The sequence below is a fragment of the Lethenteron reissneri genome, chromosome 17 (genome assembly GCF_015708825.2).
Source record: "Lethenteron reissneri isolate LAM-NWPU_2019-01 chromosome 17, ASM1570882v1, whole genome shotgun sequence".
Lineage (NCBI taxonomy): Eukaryota > Metazoa > Chordata > Hyperoartia > Petromyzontiformes > Petromyzontidae > Lethenteron > Lethenteron reissneri.
Window position 1 is genome coordinate 15,476,481 of NC_083795.1, and position 19,110 is coordinate 15,495,590.

Genomic DNA, 19,110 nt, shown 5'->3' on the forward strand with positions numbered 1-19,110 from the left:
CTCTGTGCCTGGTGATGTCGAGCGACGTGGAGGGCGCTATGGTGGGCGAGCGTGAGACCCACATTGAAGGTCCTTGGAGGAATGCAGAATACAGGTAGGGAGGGGTGGGGTTTGACGTCTTGGGTGAGGACAGGGTCCGGAGGTCGAGGGGGCCGAGTTTGGGGGAGCAAAGTCCGGACCAGGGGTCGGCAACCTTTCAAAGAAGAGCTATTTTTTTTTGTCTTTGACCAAACTAGTTCGAGAGTCGCATCACAAGCGGAGTGACTTGTGCACACAGGGGCGCAACGACCTCTTTCATGGGGGCGCTGTCAAGATCCGACTGTGGGTCTCTCTCCTTTCTCCCGACTCGCTTCTACTGAAATAGCTACGAATGTTTCTAACCCGTATATTCAATAATATGTAGGATATAACTATATAAATAGTATTTTAGGTGCACCGTGTATTGGGTTTAGAGGAAAACAGTCTCACAGTGACGGTATTAATAAAAATATGTAAAGGTACAATACAATTACGTTATCATGCGTCTCGCTTTCGTGCTGGCCTATCGGTCTAGGATGCTGCTCTATTGACTTGAAAGCCAGATGCGTTCATCGGGCTTGGTCCATCGTAGACCGCAGGTAATTTTTCATTTAAAAAAATACATTTTAGTAACATGCGGGTCCCCCTTGTGGCATACTGGGTCCCTATGCATTGCATACGCTGCATACCCCGTAGTTGCACCCCTGCATACACAAACAGGCAGATGACAAAGTCTGACTTAAAACAAAATATGCGATGGAATAAACTGCGTCTATTTCGTTGTTGTCCACCAGTGGCGTCACTCGGGGGGTGCGGGCCGCACCGGGTGACACCCTCAGAGGGGGTGACACCACAATGACTGTCTAACTTTTTGTGCAGTGTTTCAGCAGAAATGTATTATTTAAACAACAACAAAATCCCTGTAGTTAGCTATAACAACAACAACAAAATTCGTAAGCCCAGCTTACATGTACTGTATGTATCAATATACCTACAAGGCTAAAACTCTATGCTAATTTACTTTTTGAACCTTCAAATGCGCTCCGGTCAGAGCCGTCATTGTTACCCAACTCCAGTGACGCTTCGAGTCACGTGGTTTCGTCTGCACGCGCTACAAGCACGCGCTGTTTTTCGTTGCTGCTCGTGTTTTTATAGTCGCTGATTTTGTCAAATTTTCTTGTGTTTTAGGTGCAATATTGTGGTAATTTGTATTTGTGCACCTATATCAAGAACTTTTTGGAGAATGAAGTAGTAATTAAAGGAAAAGGAGAAAAATACAAAAGGCTTCTGCTCACTAATAGGCTTCTGCTTACTAAGAATGTAATTCAATGCATTTTTTTACAAAAAATGTTGTAAGTATTCATATAATCTAAGAAATATAAAATTTAAGCAATTTACAACTATATCACATATTATTCTATGATTAAAATTGATAAACTTACATGTAGAACAATTATTGATGAAATAACTCTGATAACTAAATAGAGAAATTGACAATTTAAAACATGAAGTGGGGGGAAATTCTATGTTTCTTGATACATGTTTAGAAATATAACTTTAATCTTAAATTCAGTTTTTTTTTCATTTTAGTCTTTTGAAAATGTTCTTGAAAAGCATCACTGTCTTGCAAATGTTGCGCCATAATAAGGCGCTGTCGGCAGCTGACCTGGCCACCCCGTTCACGGGCCGACAGGGGTTGACCTCCGTGACCGGAGGTTGACACCCCAGACCTTCTGGGGGCTGAGGGGGATGGAGGCCCCCCACCACTTCCTAAGACCCCTTAAGAATTAAGACCCTCTAAGACCTTCCAGAAGGTTCTGGAGGGGGGGTCATGAGGGGAGGGGTGACCCCGACCTGGAGATAAAAGGCCGGCCCTCTGAACGGGCGGGAAGTGTTCGCCAACTCAAGCTTGAAGACATCTGAAGACCTGAAGACTGGACCAGCACCCGGGGACCCTCAACCGAGGCTCTCGTTAGAGCCGGTTGTAGCGGAGCGGAGGTAGCTCGGACACCCTGGGTTGCTCACCGAGGCTCTTGCTAGAGCCGGGGTTGCAGCGGACCAGGGCGAGTCCCGTACCCCGGGGTGGGTCGGTCCAGTCTTCCCCTAGCCGCCGTTGCAAGGGTCCGGCGTGTAGCGTAGCCCGGCGTGTGTAGGACACGCCTTGAAGGGAGGCTGTCTCTCTTAGGCAATCGGGTGGAAGGGGCCGTACCCCTTCGTGTTACAGTAGTGGTTAACAGAGTAGTGTTTAACATAATAGTGTTTAACAGAGTAGTGAGTGTTAAGAGTTGTTACAATAAACGCGTTGCCTCCAGCAGACGTCTCCGTGTGGTTAGTTTTAAGACAAAACACAAATTTATTTTTCTGATTTAATGTCGTTCTTAAATGTTTAGACGTTTCTTTTTACTTAGAATTCTATTGTTTTCTTACCGAATTTTCACCTTAACCACGTGCAATTATGTAAAAGCACATTTACGCTGTATGTATGATATTGTAATTTAAAGGTGAAATTTAAAATGTGCTAGTTGTTTACGTCACTACTATTGCTATTACATTCAGTGATATGCGGGAATTACGATTTATGAGTAACATTAGTACAAAACACATTACTAAGGATTCTGTACGGTCTGGTACGGGAGGAGGTCCATGGGGGGTGACACCACGAGTTACCGCACTGGGTGACACCAAACCTAGTGACGCCACTGTTGTCCCCCTTAGTTATTTTTTGTTGTCACCAACACATTTCACAGTGACCCATTCCATGTCGTATGTAATACATTCCTTATTATCTTTGCGTCAAATTACGTTTAAAATGTAATAAAACGGCTGCTCGCAAGGGGGTAGCCAAATATCTGCACGGGGGGAAGCCAAAGAGCCGCATTGATGTGGGTCCTGCGGGGTGCAGCGTCATTTACTCATCACCTGAGTGCAGGGGTGCGAGTGGGGGAGGGTAGAAATGGGAGACGCGGGAATGGAGAGATTTAATGGTGGGGATATGGGAGGAGATAGGTGCAGGTAAGGGGTGGGGTTGATGGTGGTGGGGAGGTGATGGTGGGGGCAAATGGAGGAGGGAGGTGATGGTGTGGGGGAGGAAGGCGATAATGGAGGAGGGACACGAAGGGGGAGGGTGAAGGAGGATGTTGGGTGGGGAGTGAGGTCCAATTAAATCAAGTTTATTTGTTTCACCAGGTGAAAAAGCAAAGAGACCAGCAGAGTCTAATTTGCAAGTGACCTGAATCACCAAAATCACAAAAGCAAAACTATACAATGTACATGCAGCAACGAATAAAATATACATCGGGGCAAAAACGAGAACATCACATGATAAATTGAAAATATTGCACAACCAAATGTATATTCAGTCATACATTCCCTGTCATGTAAATCGGCTCAGGTAGTTTACTTTTAGACTGATCATAGCACAATTATAATTTAGTTCCAGAAACGTGAACTACGTGGTTAAATAGTTGTTAAATAGTGTCGTGTCGTGACCAGAGGACATGCCCGTCGCACCCCAAGGTAGTATGAGAGTCACTTATTGTACTAATATTCAAACTAATGTGCCAAGTGAAAGTAAAGTTTTCATAACGAATTGACAGCTTGGCATCAAATTGTGATTTAGATGGGAGAGTTACCAAGAACATTTTTGTAAGCGATATAATTCCAGGTATTAGGGGCATTAACAGCAAATGAGTAATAACCATGTGAGTTTTTTCGTCCGAGGTACAATGCAATGAACTTTAGTGCTGTGGGACGTCTAATAGAGTGCTATTGGGTTTGTCCTGAATAATAAACACTAGATAGGTAAGGGAATGATATCAGTGTCCATGTATTAAAGATGAACTCGGCCCAATGAATATTCCTCCGAGTTGAAAGAGGGTGATAACCACAGTGATCAGTGGAGTAGTCTGTTGTTGAAGTGTAAGGCGGAATGAAAAAAGGTAGCACATCCAAAGTGGTTTCCGCGTTTCATTGGCGCATGCCAACAGAGGCTGTGAGAGGCATAACGGCAGCAGCTATGGAATGTTTACGTGTAGAGGATAAGAAACATAATTTGTGTTTATAAAAAGTACCCTACTTTTTTAAAATCAAATATTCGATATGAGGTTTAAAGTTGAAATGAACATGTAGCCAGATGTCAGGATACTTTGTATGAGGAAACCCTTTCAGTTGTTGCGCTGTATCAGGGAGTGGCTATGGGCGAAGTGAATTGGCCCAAACTCGTTGCACTTTGGCCGCGCGCGCTTCTCGCTCTGCTCACGCTCGGGTTGGGGTTCAGAGGGATCGCCTTTTGCCGCGCTCTTGGCCTGGATTGGGGATACAATCCTTGAATCTACACTCCGCTTCACCCCTCGTCACTGTTTCGTTGTCGCCGATATCGTCGCCAAACTTGTTCGCTTTTCCAAGGGCAAGAGCAGTGGGATTGGCTCCAAGGGACGCGGGGTCCGAGCCCCAGGGACCCAGGAGGCCAGGGGAGGTACCAACATGTGCACGGTGAGCGCGATGCCCCGACATCTCAGAGGTGTGGTGTAAGTGGGTGATTTGACTGTGTGAGTAGTGTGTGTGTGTGAGGTTAGCGGGAGCGGCGGGGTAGCGGTGTTGTGATCCGACGGCCGTGCAACGGTGAGCGTTGGGCTGCCCCACAAACTCGGCGGCCCAACTTCGAGTCCCGCTCACTCCCAACATTGGTGACGGAATATTTGAACCAGTCCTGGGCTGTGCCGGATTAAGCTAGTGCGGGGCCTGTAGCATATGTTCTAAAGGGGCCCTAAATAACAACACATACATATTAAAACACCTTTTTTACTTGCATAGTAAAGTAATTGTATTTTTTCATTTGCTATACACCCAGTCGTTCATAAAGGTTTAAGGCAGTATAGTACTATAGTAATAGAGCAAGTGTAGAATCACTGAACCGGAATTGCTGGGTTTTTTGGGTTAGATCGCGTAAATATATAAATGTGTCGTTAAAACCCGCCACCACCAGACACAGCCAACTAGTAAGGGTTGTCACGTAAACAAAACATGCCAATTCGTACCACAACATTTACAATCTGAGAGATTGTAAATGTTGTGGCTTGGCTCTCCAACACACCGGTGTGCTGTACTAGTGACGAATTGGCATGTTCTGTTTACGTGACAACCCTTACTAGTTCGCTGTGTCGGGTGGTGGCGGGTTTAACGACACAGTTATATATTTACGCGATCTAACCCAACACAAACCCCTCTATTATGGATGATATTGGTCGCGAAAGCCTGCGTGTTAAACGGAATTGATAGATTGAAAGCATTTAGCGCGGGGCCCTTTAAAGTGCGGGGTTTCGTAGCATATGCTACTTTTGCGACTAGGATAATCCGGCACTGGTCCTGGGCCTCTCCTAGGTCGACTAGAATCTCAAACGAGTACCTAGTGCAGTGTGTAAAAAACCCATCGCACACTGGTTGAGACAGAGGCGGTCGGGCGTGTTGCTGGCCACCCACCGCCTCGTGTAACGGTGCCGGCCTTAATAGGTGTTCGCTAACAGCACTTGCCCCAACAATCCATTGAGGCTACACGGGGATGTTTATCTTTGGCCACCTCCGTGAAATTAACCCAGCATCCAGCCATGCGAGAAAGCAGAGGTAAGCACAGGAATGTTTGTAATGTTAAAATAGTTTATTTCAATGTTAAATATGTTAAAAAGGTTATCAATTTAATATAGTAGAATGCGATGTTTATGTTTGAATACTTTCCACAAAATATTTCATACATGTGTAGTGAGTCACTTCGGAGACACTAGTTAGGAGGCAACAACGTTTATTATTCACTATATAACACCGTTACACACGGGACTACAATATGCCTATCTCTTTACACACGGGATAACTATAACGGATCAGAGCAGCCAACGTGTTGTCTGACCCACGACGTCGGAGGAGGAGATGAAGACGTAGCACCTTGGTTCACTTCACATGTAGACAGTCTCGATCGCAGATCGGGGCTTCCCTTTTATCTCTCTCTGCGCGGCCTAGCTCCACCCTCGGCCGTGCCCCTGTCTGGAATGTTCCAGAAGGTTCCAGGCAACCTTGCACGTGCCACCTGCCCGGCTCCCCTTAACCACGCTCCCTTCAGGAACTCTCCAGAAGATTCCCGGCTACACTTCCCGTGTCCCCTCGGTCATCTTTGCCCCACATTCCTCACCCCGGCCCATCACGTGCTTCACCCGGGCCGGGGTGACTCATCCTCATATGCCCCCTTCCGCCAGCAGCCCGCACCACGCTCCCTAGTGACCAATTACGGGCATTCACTCGCTGTGCCGGCGGAGTGCCTGCTATCCCCTACCCTGTCGGTAGGACTCATCAGCCTCTCTCTGCTAGCACCCAGTACCACGCACCCTAGCGACCCACTGTGTGGTACTGCATGGTGTGCTAGCCCCTACCCCCATATTTTTTCATTCTATTGTACTTGGCGCTACGTGCTGTAGTGATCCATTCTATATCACTACACATGTGTAATGACAGGGTGACAACTGCCGGCCTGTAGGGGTAATTACAGTTATAGCTGCATTACATAATGCCTTATTATGAAGGAGAGTATCTGCGGTAAAGGTTAAGGGCGGAGTTAGTCGAGAAGCTCTGGGAACAAACCTGAAGGTTCTGGAAAAGGCCCCCTTTCCAGAACCTTCGGGTTTGTTCCCAGAGGTGGAGCTTGGCCGCGCCAGGCAGATATGAGCAGCACCGAATCTCTGGTTCGGGGCTGTTAGTGTGTCGTCTGGGTCCTGGTTGTGTCGCTGCCGTCGTCATCTCTTCATCTTCAACCACGTGGCTGTTATTCTGCAAGAGCAGCTCCATCGCTGCCGCTACGCTCGTCAACCAGCCAGCGTAGTGCAGGAACGGAGAGGGGCTGCGTGTTTGGACAGCCTAGGTGTAGCCGCGTTACGAAGTGTATCGCCCTGTGTGCTCTTAATAAATAAGAAGCCTTCTACTAGATGTGTGTTGGAAGTCGCTCACAACATATGTAACGGAAACTATGTTAGAAATGTTCTTAAAGTTGATGATATAGTAGAATGCAATGTTAATGTTATAATAGTTTATTAGATCATTAGAAATACTGTCACTACATTTGGTGTCAGAGTGATACATTTTTTTTTTTTCATCAAAGGAATAGTGAGAAAATAAAAACGATGACGAAGTATCAGAAGAAGTGGAACCCACCTGTGGCGTCTTCCAACGATGATGAGGACGAGATGCTGGACCTCCTTACAACCCCAGGAAACACACTCCCGGTTACCCAAGTCACGGTGGGAGAACCGGCGGCGCCGGAGACGGCGGGACCAGAGCTAGCTTCTTCGCAGCAGCAACCCGAACTTGGATGGCGCGTGGTGTCGGATCAGTTGGAGCTCCTGCGGGCGACGCTCGCGCAAATGGTGGAGCTCCTGACGGCGACCACATTGGTAGGGCTGACTGCACATACCGTACCGGGTGGAGCCGGAGATTGAAGAACGGCCACGAACGTCCGCGAGTGGAGTGGCCGCCATTACGCACGTCTCGAAGACCACGCGGATGGAGGCCGCCATTAAGCGCAGTGCGGGAGACGTGCGGCCGGGGGCCGCCATTTCAGAGCACGGGCGTGATTCGCCGGAAGTGACGCCTGTTACTGTCGATGCCGCAAGCGGATCAGAACAGACCCACCGACTGCCTGCTGTTACGGAATTTGTAACGGCAGGTGGGGACTGTGGCACTTTCACTTGGCGCTTCGAGGCAGCTTACCGGTCGGTGAACTAGACCGAGGAGGAAGTGCTGAGAGCTCTACCCACGGTGTTAGACGACGATGCACTCGCTGTTTTCTGAGCCATACCCGCAGGGAAGAAGACGAATGATGCATGCGCCGAGATGGCCGAAGTATGCGAACCACCTTCCGACACCCGTAAGAGTTTTTGCAGCGGAGGCGAGGGGAGGCCGAGACGCCTCTTGCCTACCGCAGCGCGTTTTTGGCGTTGGGAGAAACGGCGTACCCCGCGGTAGACCCGAAAGTCCTTGATTCTCTGGTGATGGAAAGAATGTTGGGGCTGGCGCGCGAAATGTGGGTCGTCTTGCCGGTCATCGATGTGGATGAGCAGATGTCCCGATGGGCCGCCCGATGTCTGCAGGTCCACGAGAACTTGCGCCGTTGGTCCCAGATGGCAGCCTGGACGGGCGACCCCGGCCGAGATGGTGAGCCGCGTGGGTGGGCACCACAGTATGTCGTGAATCAGCCGACAGAGGACCTACCGGTGGAGGGTGACATCGCAGCTGCGGTCGCAATGTGGATTCGCAGACGGGGAGAGGTGCCGCAGCGGTTGTGGGACTGTAGGCCGCGCGAGGAGGATCGTCTAGGATGGAGGGCCGCACTTACCTGCTTCCGTTGCGGCCAGCTGGGGCACTTCGCGCACGGATGTCTGAGCCCGCGTCAACCTCCGACGACATCTCCGGCGTACCCGGCTCCATCGACGGCTGCATCCTAACCCCATCGACGGCTGCATCTCAACCCCAACAGCTTCCGAAATCCTAATCGACGAGGGCCGTGATCTGCCTGAATGCAAGGCATCGCTCATTGAGGCGGAAGCCACGGCACCTGCGAAGCCAGGAGTGGGACCACCTTTCTTGGAAGTTCAGGCGGTGCCCACATCTTCTGTCAGCATTGTGAAGATTTCCCCGATGGACGGACCGGCGGCAGGAACTCGGTCCAAATGTTGCTAAATTCGATTAAACCATTTGTTGTGGGCTTATGTGGGGATTAAGGGGGTTGTATTGCGTGATTTACTGAAGGAATTTTTTCTCTCTCTTTCCCGCTCTGTCCTATCGTTGTTCTCGTGCCTCCCTAAATTGTTGCTTGAATTCCCCCCTTTATTGCAGTCTGCTTGGCCTTACTCAGAAACAATTTTTGTTATATTGTTCATGTTCTAGGGGGTGCTTTTAATCTATTTTTTTGTGTTTTCAGTATTATTGGTAGCCGGGACGGCAATTTTTTTTACCACGGGGGGGGGGGGGGGGGGGTCATGTAATGACAGGGTAACACCTGCCGGCCTGTAAGGGTAATTGCGGTTATAGCTGCATTACATAATGCCTTATTATGAAGGGACGTATCTGGGGTAAAGGTTAAGGGCAGAGTCAGTCGAGAAGCTCCGGGAACCAACCCGAAGGTTCTGGAAAGGAGGCATGGCCAGAGGTGGAGCTTGGCAGATATAAAGAGCCCCGAACCTCTGATTCGGGGCTGTTAGTTGCGGGGTCTGGGTCCTGGTTGCGTCGCTGCCATTGTCATCTCTTCATCTTCGACCACGTGGCTGTTATTCTGCAAGAGCAGCTCCGTCGCCGCCGCTATGCTCGTCAATCAGCCAGCGTAGCGCAGGACAGAGAGGGGCTGCGTGTTTGGACAGCCTAGGTGTAGCCGCGTTACGAAGTGTATCGCCCTGAGTGCTCTTAATAAATAAGAAGCCTTCTACTAGACGTGTGGCGAAAGTCGCTCACTACATATGTAACGGAAACTATGTTAGAAATGTTCTTAAAGTTGATGATATAGTAGAATGCAATGTTAATGTTATAATAGTTTATTAGATCATTAGAAATACTGTTAATGTTAACAACAACCAAACAACCACAATCATACATAACAAAAGTGCGCCAACAATTGCACATGCAAATAAATCACTCAAATAAAGCAACAATCGCACACAATCACAAAGAAGAGACGCACACAACTGCTCAGGCACAACTACACACACAGACATCTTTTCTTGCACGCAGTTGTGTCATCGAGTAAAGTTGGACTTACGAATGATCGGTATCATTTTAGATTGAAAACTCATTTCTTTTATTGAAAATTAATTTCTTTAGAACTGGTTTTTGTGTTAAGTTTGTTGTCCTTCTTCCACACCTCCGATTAGCATGGTTGGCTACGTACGGTGCGAAAGAAGTTCAACATACTGTATGTACACATTCGTAATTCGTACATTATTGTGGAAATGTACGAATTCCCTGTGCATAAATACCGTGGGGAATAAATCGTAAATTATAACGTGGTCCTTCGAAATGTTTAGAATTGCATAATCATTCAGTACTCGAGCACGAGGACTAAGTCCTTAACCATCCGTGAGATGTACGCTACTGCAACAAGGGGGACCTAGTGTGCTCACATCTGAAGTGTTGGTGGGGGTGCAGGTGCAGCAACGGCTGCAGCACCTGGTGTTGTCGAATGACATCCTGTGCCAGGTGAGGGTGCGCATGCGAGCTGCCATGGATGCCGGCCTAGGCCAGCAAACCCATGACGCTGCTTCCATCAAGATGCTGCCGTCCTTTGTGCGCTCCACGCCTGATGGCACAGGTGAACACACACTCATCGCTGCGGCCACCACCGAGTTGCTGATGATTTTAAGCAAGAATTTGGGCCATGAACTCCGCACATTGTTGTCATAGCCTGGCAACCTCCTCTGGCATTCCCTTAATCTTCCTCCAGTGACCATGTTACTGTTTCAGCTTGAGGTAGTGAATGAGTCCCTGATATAACGTTCAGTGAGTGGTGACCGGATGCTGCCGTGTGCTGCTATTTGGACGTTCACAGAGCAGGCAGAGAACCTGGAAGGGACCAACTTCCGCATGCTACGGGTGAAGATTGCTGACGAAAGTGGCCAGTAGCAAGTGTTCATGGAGAACGAGGCCTACGTCATTCCCAAGGAGGTCATGGCTGACACCGCTGAGCAGGTTGGTAACTCAAGTGGGGGTCACGAGTGCTGCTGCCAGAGAGTCCGCTAGTTAATGATCACCAAGGACTCCATTCTCCTGGCTGTAGATGACGTTGCATTGCATGACATCATTGTACCACCATATATGCTCTTCTCATATGGCCATTTACCGACACGTTGCGATTGTGTGTGTGCAGCTGTTTGACCTGATCGCCAAATATCTGTCCGACTTCCTGAATAAACACATCAAGAACCAAAAGCTGCCCCTTGCCTTCACGTTCTCCTTTCCTTGTGTAGGGGTGTTACGGAGGGGCTGTATACAATGGGATCAGATGGGAAAGAAACACAGTGGGCGTGGCTATGTCGGTGCACGGGGAGGTGCCCCCAGCGACGTCCGCATCGGGCAGCCTGGGGGGCTGACTCGGAGCTGGGATCCCCCGGGGCCCCACCCCTCAGCGGGGGTTTTGGTATAAAAGGGGATGAGCCGGAGGGCTCAGGGAGAGATGTTAAGCTAAACCAGTGAAGACGGAAGATCGTCATAGATAGAGCCCTGGACTCCCCTGGATCGCCGCCCTTATCAGGGCCGCACAGGATCGAGCCAGTGGCGTGGTCCCGAGAGCCAGAGCCGGTGCTCTTGTCAGAGCTGGTCTGGGACTCCGGGTACCGTGAGCCCGACTTACCAGTGTCGGGCTAGCTAGCCTCCTCTAGCCCATTAGTGGAGGACCCAGAGGTAGGCTAGGTGTAGCTAGAGAGTGCATCCCCAGTTAGACGGGTGAGGGGGCCGATACCCCCTCCAGTGTTGTATGTCAGTGCTGTACTGTACCGACACGGAATAAATACGTGTGCCTCCAACCCCGGTGTCAAGGTCTCCTGGAACATTATTACATCTGGTGTTAGAAGTGATCATCCACGAACATGGACACGCGACGGACAGCTCGTGCCAGGGTACCGGGGGAGCAGGACAACGCTGCAGAAGCTGAGCCCGAGATGGCTGAAGGCGACGCCGAGCAGCCGGGGCCGGATACGTCCACACCGCAGCGTCCGGATGGAGGGGAGCCGTCAGCAGATGGACTGCGGCAGGCTCACGCGAGACTGGCGGAGCTGCTCTATGCTGCTGCCGCCACGCTCGAACAAATTACGCGGCTGGGGGCTGGTGGACCGCCACGGAGCGACAACAGCCAACGACCAGCACGGGTTCCCACCATTTCGAGGGAGCCGGAGTTTGATTCTCCCGCCATCGCCGCAGCAGCTGCTGAGGGCGTGGCCGGGCTGAGCCTCGCGTCCGACGTCGGCCGTACAGTGGCTGCAACGTCATTGACAGCGGCCAGCGCGTCACCAGTGGTGCGACCGGCGATGCCACTCGTCGTTCGCGCCGAAGCCGAAGCCGAGACGAGTGACGGGAGCAACGGGGGGCGACCTTCCACTGCGGCCGCTGCATTACACCAACGTCTGCCTCCCCTCAAGGAGTTTGTGGGCGAGGATGGAGACTGGGGCGGCTTCCAGCGGCGCTTCCTCGCACACCAGGAGATGGCGGAGTGGACCGATGCCGAAGCTCTCCGCGCGCTGCCAGCGCTGCTCGACAGCGATGCCCTCGCCACTCTCACCTCGGCGCCGAAAGACAAGCGCGCCACGCTGCAGATGGCACTGCAGTTGCTGACTGCAGTCTACGGACCACCGTCTGACTGCAGACAGCTATTTTACGATCGTCAGCGGGGTGCAAAGGAGTCGCCCCTGGCGTATCGCACGAGTCTCCTGGCGCTAGCAAGAACGGCCTTCCCGCGAATGGACGACGAAGGAGTGAACGCCATGGTCACCGAAAAGATACTCTTGCTGGCTGACGAATTGGACATCGTCGTCGTGGTGCAGGACGACGCCGAGATGTCTTCCCTCCGGGCCGCACAACACCTCCACGCCAACCTACTATCGCAGCGACGAAAGGCCAGCAAGGCGGCGACCGGCCGTGCCGTGGCTGCAGCCACCCTCCCGGCGGAGGAAATTTGTGCCGTCGACCATCAGCTGGAGTGGAGAGCGGGAGTACGGCCGGCTCGGGACGAACCGAGCCGCCTCGACCAGCAATCGTCATCGGCAGCACTCCCGCGCTGCTACAAGTGTGGCCACCGGGGTCATGTCGCCTCGGGATGCCGCTCTCCTCGGCAGCGCGGGGCGACGCATCAACAGGACGCCGCGCCTCCTCCCAAGCTCCAACATAACCCGGCAAGTCGCGGCACCCCTCATGTTTGGCCCACGCACACACCCGTCACACACTCACGCACCACAATGAACGGGGGGCCGAGATTGCACACCGTCGCGCCAACACGTACCACTGTGGGGACTAATATCCAACCCAGCCAGTGGTCCGTGTTGGCCCATCGCGTTGTGGCCGCGTCGTCGCGTCGTCGGGGTCGTCAGCCGTTGTGGGGCACATTGATGGGGTTGAGGTGCGCATCCTGGTCGATACGGGAGCATCGGCGACCATTATTTCGGAATTGATTTACAACATTCTTCCCGTTCAAAGCCGTCCTTTGCTGCCCGTTGATGTTCCGTTCTATGCTGCTAACGGGGGCTCACTGGGCATCATTGGACAGATATCAAATTATCGGGCCCAATTTTTGTCTCCTCCTCGCTGGCGGTTCCGTGCCTGCTGGGGACGGACTTCCTGGGCAAAATGCCGATACGTATCCTGATCGACCAGGGCTGTATTGAGCTCCCGTCGGGCCGACGTATGGCATTTCTACCGTCTCCCTCTGCGGGTCGGGCGGCGTTCGCAACGGTACCGGCGCTCGTTGACAGAACGGTACGCGTACCGCCGGGGGCACAGATGCTGGTGCCTTTTAAATTACGTCGGCCTTTCGCTAAAGGGATCGGGGACCAGGGGGTTCTGCTGGGGCCATCTAGGGTCGGGGTTAGCGGACCTCATTTAATTCCGGCCCAGACCATCGTTAAAGGGGACGGGGACCCTTTCATCGCGGTCCTCAATGTGGGGCCGCGGACGGTGGTGGTTCCACAGGGGACCGTGCTTGCTCACGCAACGCCGGTGCCCTGTGAGGAGCCCGTCGTAAATCATGTGAGCGCTGCCCCTCTGCCGCGACCACATGCGGACAGTGATGAGGGGTGGCTCGAGGCGCTTTGTGCGGGATCGACGGACCTGTCGGACTTAGAGCGTCAAAAGCTTAAGACATTGCTGCGTGAATTTTCTGACGTTTTCAGTCGGGAACAAATACGATCTGGGCTGTACTCATCTGCTGCGTCACCATATTGATATGGGTGACAGCGCGCCAATTCGCCAGAATCCTTTTCGGTTAAGTCCCGCCGAAAAGGACCATGTCAAATCGGCCGTTGATGACATGTTAGCCGCCGACATCATTTCTCCTTCTACCAGCCCTTGGGGAGCGCCGATTGTCTTAGTTAAAAAACATGACGGCTCGTTGCGATTTTGCATCAATTTTCGTCGCCTCAACAAAATTTCGGTTGCCGACGCATACCCGCTCCCACGGATGGACGAATCGCTTGATGCCTTGGCGGGGGCGCGATTCTTCTCCACATTGGATTTGCTTTCGGGATTCTGGCAGCTTCCTCTGGACGATGATTCGAAACCCAAAACTGCATTCCGTACACCGCACGGCCTGTTCCAATTCAACCGGTTGCCGATGGGACTCCACTCAGCGCCGGCAACTTTCCAGCGATTGATGGAATTGGTTTTGGCTGGGTTACAATGGGACTCGTGCTTGATTTATTTGGATGACGTTATCGTCTTTAGCAAAACATTCGACGAACATCTCCAGAGGTTGCGGGCGGTTTTCCTCAAAATGCGGGCTGCTAATTTGAAATTTAAACCCCAAAAATGTCATTTGTTACGCGAATCCGTGCGTTATTTGGGACATATCGTCGGACGCTCAGGTATTGCTACCGATCCCGCCAAAACGCAGTGTGTCAGCTCCTGGCCGACTCCCACCTCTGTGGGAGAGGTCAGGAGTTTTGTTGGTTTCGCGGATTTTGCAACGATCGCGAAGCCCCTACACGCTTTGACATCAAAGGGGGTCCGGTTCCACTGGGGCCAGGAGGAGGAGGCTGCCTTCCGATCCCTCCGGGACGCGTTGGTTAAGGCTCCTCCCTTGGTTTTCCCCGATTTTTCCAAACCCTTTTTGCTCGACACGGACGCGATCAACACGGGTATTGGGGGCGTGCTTTCGCAGGTGGTTGACGGCGTGGAACGGGTAGTCGCGTACGGTAGTCAGGTGTTGTCTCCAGCGGAGCAAAGGTATTGTGTCACCCGTCGGGAACTGTTGGCAATTGTTAACTTTATCCAACAGTATCGCCCATATCTGTACGGTCGGCATTTCACCGTCCGCACAGATCATGCGGCACTACAGTACGCCCTGCGAGTTCAACAACCATCGGGACAATTGTCTCGATGGTTGGAGATTCTCCAGGACTTCGAAACTACGTACCGTAAGGGCGTTCGCCACTCAAATGCGGACGCTCTGTCATGGATGCCAACCACCTCCGAATGCGCATGCCTCCTGGGGTCGGGACGTTGCAGGCTTCCGAGTGAAATGTCCGTTCCGGTCTTGGCGGCCGCCGCTGACGCAACGTCGATGGCGGATTCAATTGCACAAGAGGGAAAAGATTCCCTCTTGGGGTTGCCTGTTGCTGAATGGGGGCGCCTCCAGATGGAGGATACCTCCCTCCTCGCATTGCGTCGTCGCGTCGGAAGTGCCGGGCGGGGGAGGGGTGATGTCGACTCATGGGAGATGGTCCAGGGCCTGTTAATGCATTGGGACGGGAGATCACATCGACACCGGCTGGCAGTCCCTTCTGGGTTGCGGGGTAAGGTGGTGTGGGCCGCTCATGAGCGCCTCCTCCACCTGGGGACTCAGAAAACCCTCGCCATGCTCCAGCTAGATTTTTTTGGCCGGGCATGACAAGGGATGTCGGGGATCTGTTGGGATCATGTCCTCGATGTGCGCAACGTAAACCACCAGCACGGGAGTCTAACCCGCCTTTGCAATCCATAAAGGTTTCCAGGGTCAATGAGCTTGTCGCGCTTGATATTCTGGGCCCATTCCCCGCTACCCCCAGGGGCAACAGATACCTATTGACCGGGGTGGAATATTTTACGCGCCGGCCTATGGCCTGGCCCCTTGCCAACCAGTCGGCAGCAGCCATTGCGGAGGCCTTTGTCCAGGGATACGTCCTGGACAAAGGTGCTCCGGAGCGGCTGCTGACCGACCAGGGCAAAAATTTTTCTGGTAAACTTCTCCAAGAAGTCTGTGAGCTCCTGGGCACGAAAAAAATTCGTACCTCCCCATATCATCCGCAAACTGACGGGATGGTCGAGCGTCTGCATCGAACCATCACGTCGATGCTGTTGGACTCACAGACCGATTGGGACCTTCAAATTCAAGGGGTCTTGGCAGCATATAGAATGGCTCCCCATGCGGCAACGGGATTTTCCCCCTTCTTGATGTACGGCCGCGAACCTGACCCGCCTGTTCAGACCCAGCTGCAGATCTCCGCGCCGCGGGGTAAAACTAAATTGGCTGACCACGTTAAATTCAATATTGCTAAATTAACAGAGGCACGGGAGGCTGCTATGCAAAATTCCGACCTCCGCCAGAAGGCTAACGAGAGGCTCAGGCTGGGTCGGGCGCACGTACTGCAGTGGAAAGCGGGTGACAAGGCATGGTTACACTGTCCACAGGTACCGCTTGCAACCTCCTCTAAACTGGTGCGGCCGTGGCGAGGCCCTGTGGAGGTGGTTCAGGTTTTGCGGCCTCAGTGTGTACGCATCAAATGGGGGAAGCGGCGGTGGTTTGTGCACCCCTCCAGATTGAAACCCTTCGTTGCGGTCCGAGTTCCCACTTCACACACGCGTGGCCAGACATGTGGGGGGTCCGCCGACTCACAGGGTCCGTCTCCGCTGCTCTCACCTAACGTGCTGCCAGCTGTCCCGCCCCCAGGTGCACCGGAAGTGACGGGCTCACGCCCGACAACCCCTCCTGGGGATGCCAAGGGTCACGCGGCAACGGAAAGTGACTCACTCGGACACGGACGGTTGCCACCCAACAGTCCGCCGTCCGGGGTTGCCCCGTGTGACGGGCCTGCTGCAAGAACGCGCGCAAAAATGCGCAGACTTTTGTGAGGCCCGGAGAAATGTACATATGTTGTGTTCATTGTGTGTTGTGTGGGTGGTGTGTTTCCTGCACATTGGATTGTACATATGTTGTGTTCATTGTGTGTTGTGTGTGTGGTGTGTTCTCCTACAAATTGTATATAGGGTGCTCTTACGGTATTCGTATTTATTCAGGGGGGGTGCACGGGTTAATTCTCTTCTTGCTGTTGCGGTTCTTGTTGGTGTTCTTGTTGTTGTTATTGTTGGAAAAAAAAATTGTGAGGCACACGCGGGTTCAAGGGGTAAATACACTTTTATTGTTGTTTTTTTTGCAGCCGGGACGGCTGCGAGCTGTATAGGGGGGGGGGGGTGATGTAGGGTCCCCTAGAACATTATTACACTTGCAAGCAGACCAGGCTGGATGAGGTACCGTGGGGTTGAGGGAGGCGATATGGGGTTGGAGTTGGTATTAAAGACATGTTCGTCGCTACAGAGGCTCACAATACCCACCACAAATGTACTGCAAGGCAGAAAAATTGTTTAAACCGTGATGTCATGTCCTTGGCAGAGCACACTGCTGACTTGGACGAAAGGGTTGAAGACAAGTGGTGTGGAGGGTCGTGATATTGTTCAGCTGCTGCGGGAGGCCATCAAGCGTCGTGGGGTGGGTGCAGCCTAGCGACAGGAAGCATGAATGCCGTGCAGGTGTAACATGTTCTGTTCTGCCATGTAGTGTCATGAATTGATGTACGATGATGTGTGACTATATCCTTACAGCACTTTGACATAGACGTAGTGGCCGTGGTGAATGATACTGTGGGCACCATGATGACATGTGGCCTACGATGACCAACGTTGTGAATTCGGCCTCATTGTCAGCAAGTCTCACACACACTTGTCAACACGACTCTGGCGGAAGTTACCACCACACTCCGCGCACCGTGCTTGCATTGTCCACATCTCTGACCTCAACTGAGGTCCCAGTAGTGGCGTGGATCTTCAGAACATCCCAAGGTTTAGATTAACGTCCCACAACTCGCTATGGGATTGAGTGGAAGCTCTCAAAGTCCTCTCTTTCAATCCTGAGGCTCAGGTCAGCGGAACCTGGAACTCCACAGTAGATCCTTTGGGTTACAGCTCACCAATGGTCTGTAAGAGAATTAGAACATTGCACGGCCTGCACGGCTATCTCCTACATTAATTGACAACCTAGAATAGCCCAACGTAGTCACCGATCTTAAACCATGGACCACGTAGTAACTCTACTACCCGCTGCGATAATTTACTGGCAGCGTTTTAGATATTCACCAGGCTGCTCCTGAAGCCGTTCACTGGCTCACTCGCCAACCCCAACATCAGCAAATAAATGCTGATCAACTCCCTACTGTATAAAATACAGGTAGTGATGTGCGAGCGTGTATGTCTGTGTGCGCTGCGCGACTGCTGTAGGCACGGGCACCAACGTGTGCTACATGGAGGAGCTGAGCAACGTGGAGCTGGTGGAAGGCGACGAGGGCCGCATGTGCGTCAACACAGAGTGGGGCGCCTTCGAGGACGATGGGGCGCTCGATGATGTGCTCACCGAGTTTGATCGCGAGCTCGACCACGACTCTCTCAACCCCGGCAAGCAGCTGTATGTCACCCTCATGGTACCGGCACTGGCTGGGTTGCATTATGACACTGTCCGGCGTGCCATGAAACGGCAGTGAGAGTGGAGCATGGTGGTGTGCTGTTGCGTGCTGTTGGTTGAGTAGGTACGAGAAGATGATCAGCGGCATGTACTTGGGTGAGATTGTGCGCTTGGTGTTGGTGAAGCTTACGGAGGAGCAGCTGCTTTTTGGAGGAAAGGTGCCATCTGCGCTTGGTACCAAGGGAAAATTCGAGATGCACTTCGTGTCCGCCATGGAAAAGTGAGACTCCTGCATCACATATTGAATATATCAGATATATGATAATTTTATTGATATTTTAAAAAGTATTTTAATATTTTAGTCTGGTATAAGGATGATTTTAACAGGTGATTTTGCTATGCTGTGGCACACCAGGGAAAATGTAGGGCTTGAGAAGGCAGAGAAGATCCTCAAGGACTTGGGGCTGCAAGTTTCAGTGCAGAACTGCGAAGCCGCCTGTCTGATCTGCTGCCTCGTGTCTACTCGTTCCGCCCACCTGTGTGCCGCCGGCTTGGCTGCCGTGGTCACACGAATTCGGCAAAACTAGGCCAAGGATCGGCTGCAGACGACCGTGGGTGTGGACGGCGCAGTCTACAAGCTGCACCCTCAGTGAGGG

The 19,110-nt window shown here is 52.0% G+C and overlaps 1 pseudogene; it reads left to right on the top strand.

The window, feature by feature from the left end:
• Nucleotides 1-3,200: 3,200 nt before the first annotated feature.
• The window catches only part of LOC133343562 (hexokinase-2-like), a 46,122-nt pseudogene continuing 30,212 nt past the window's right edge, over nucleotides 3,201-19,110 (top strand).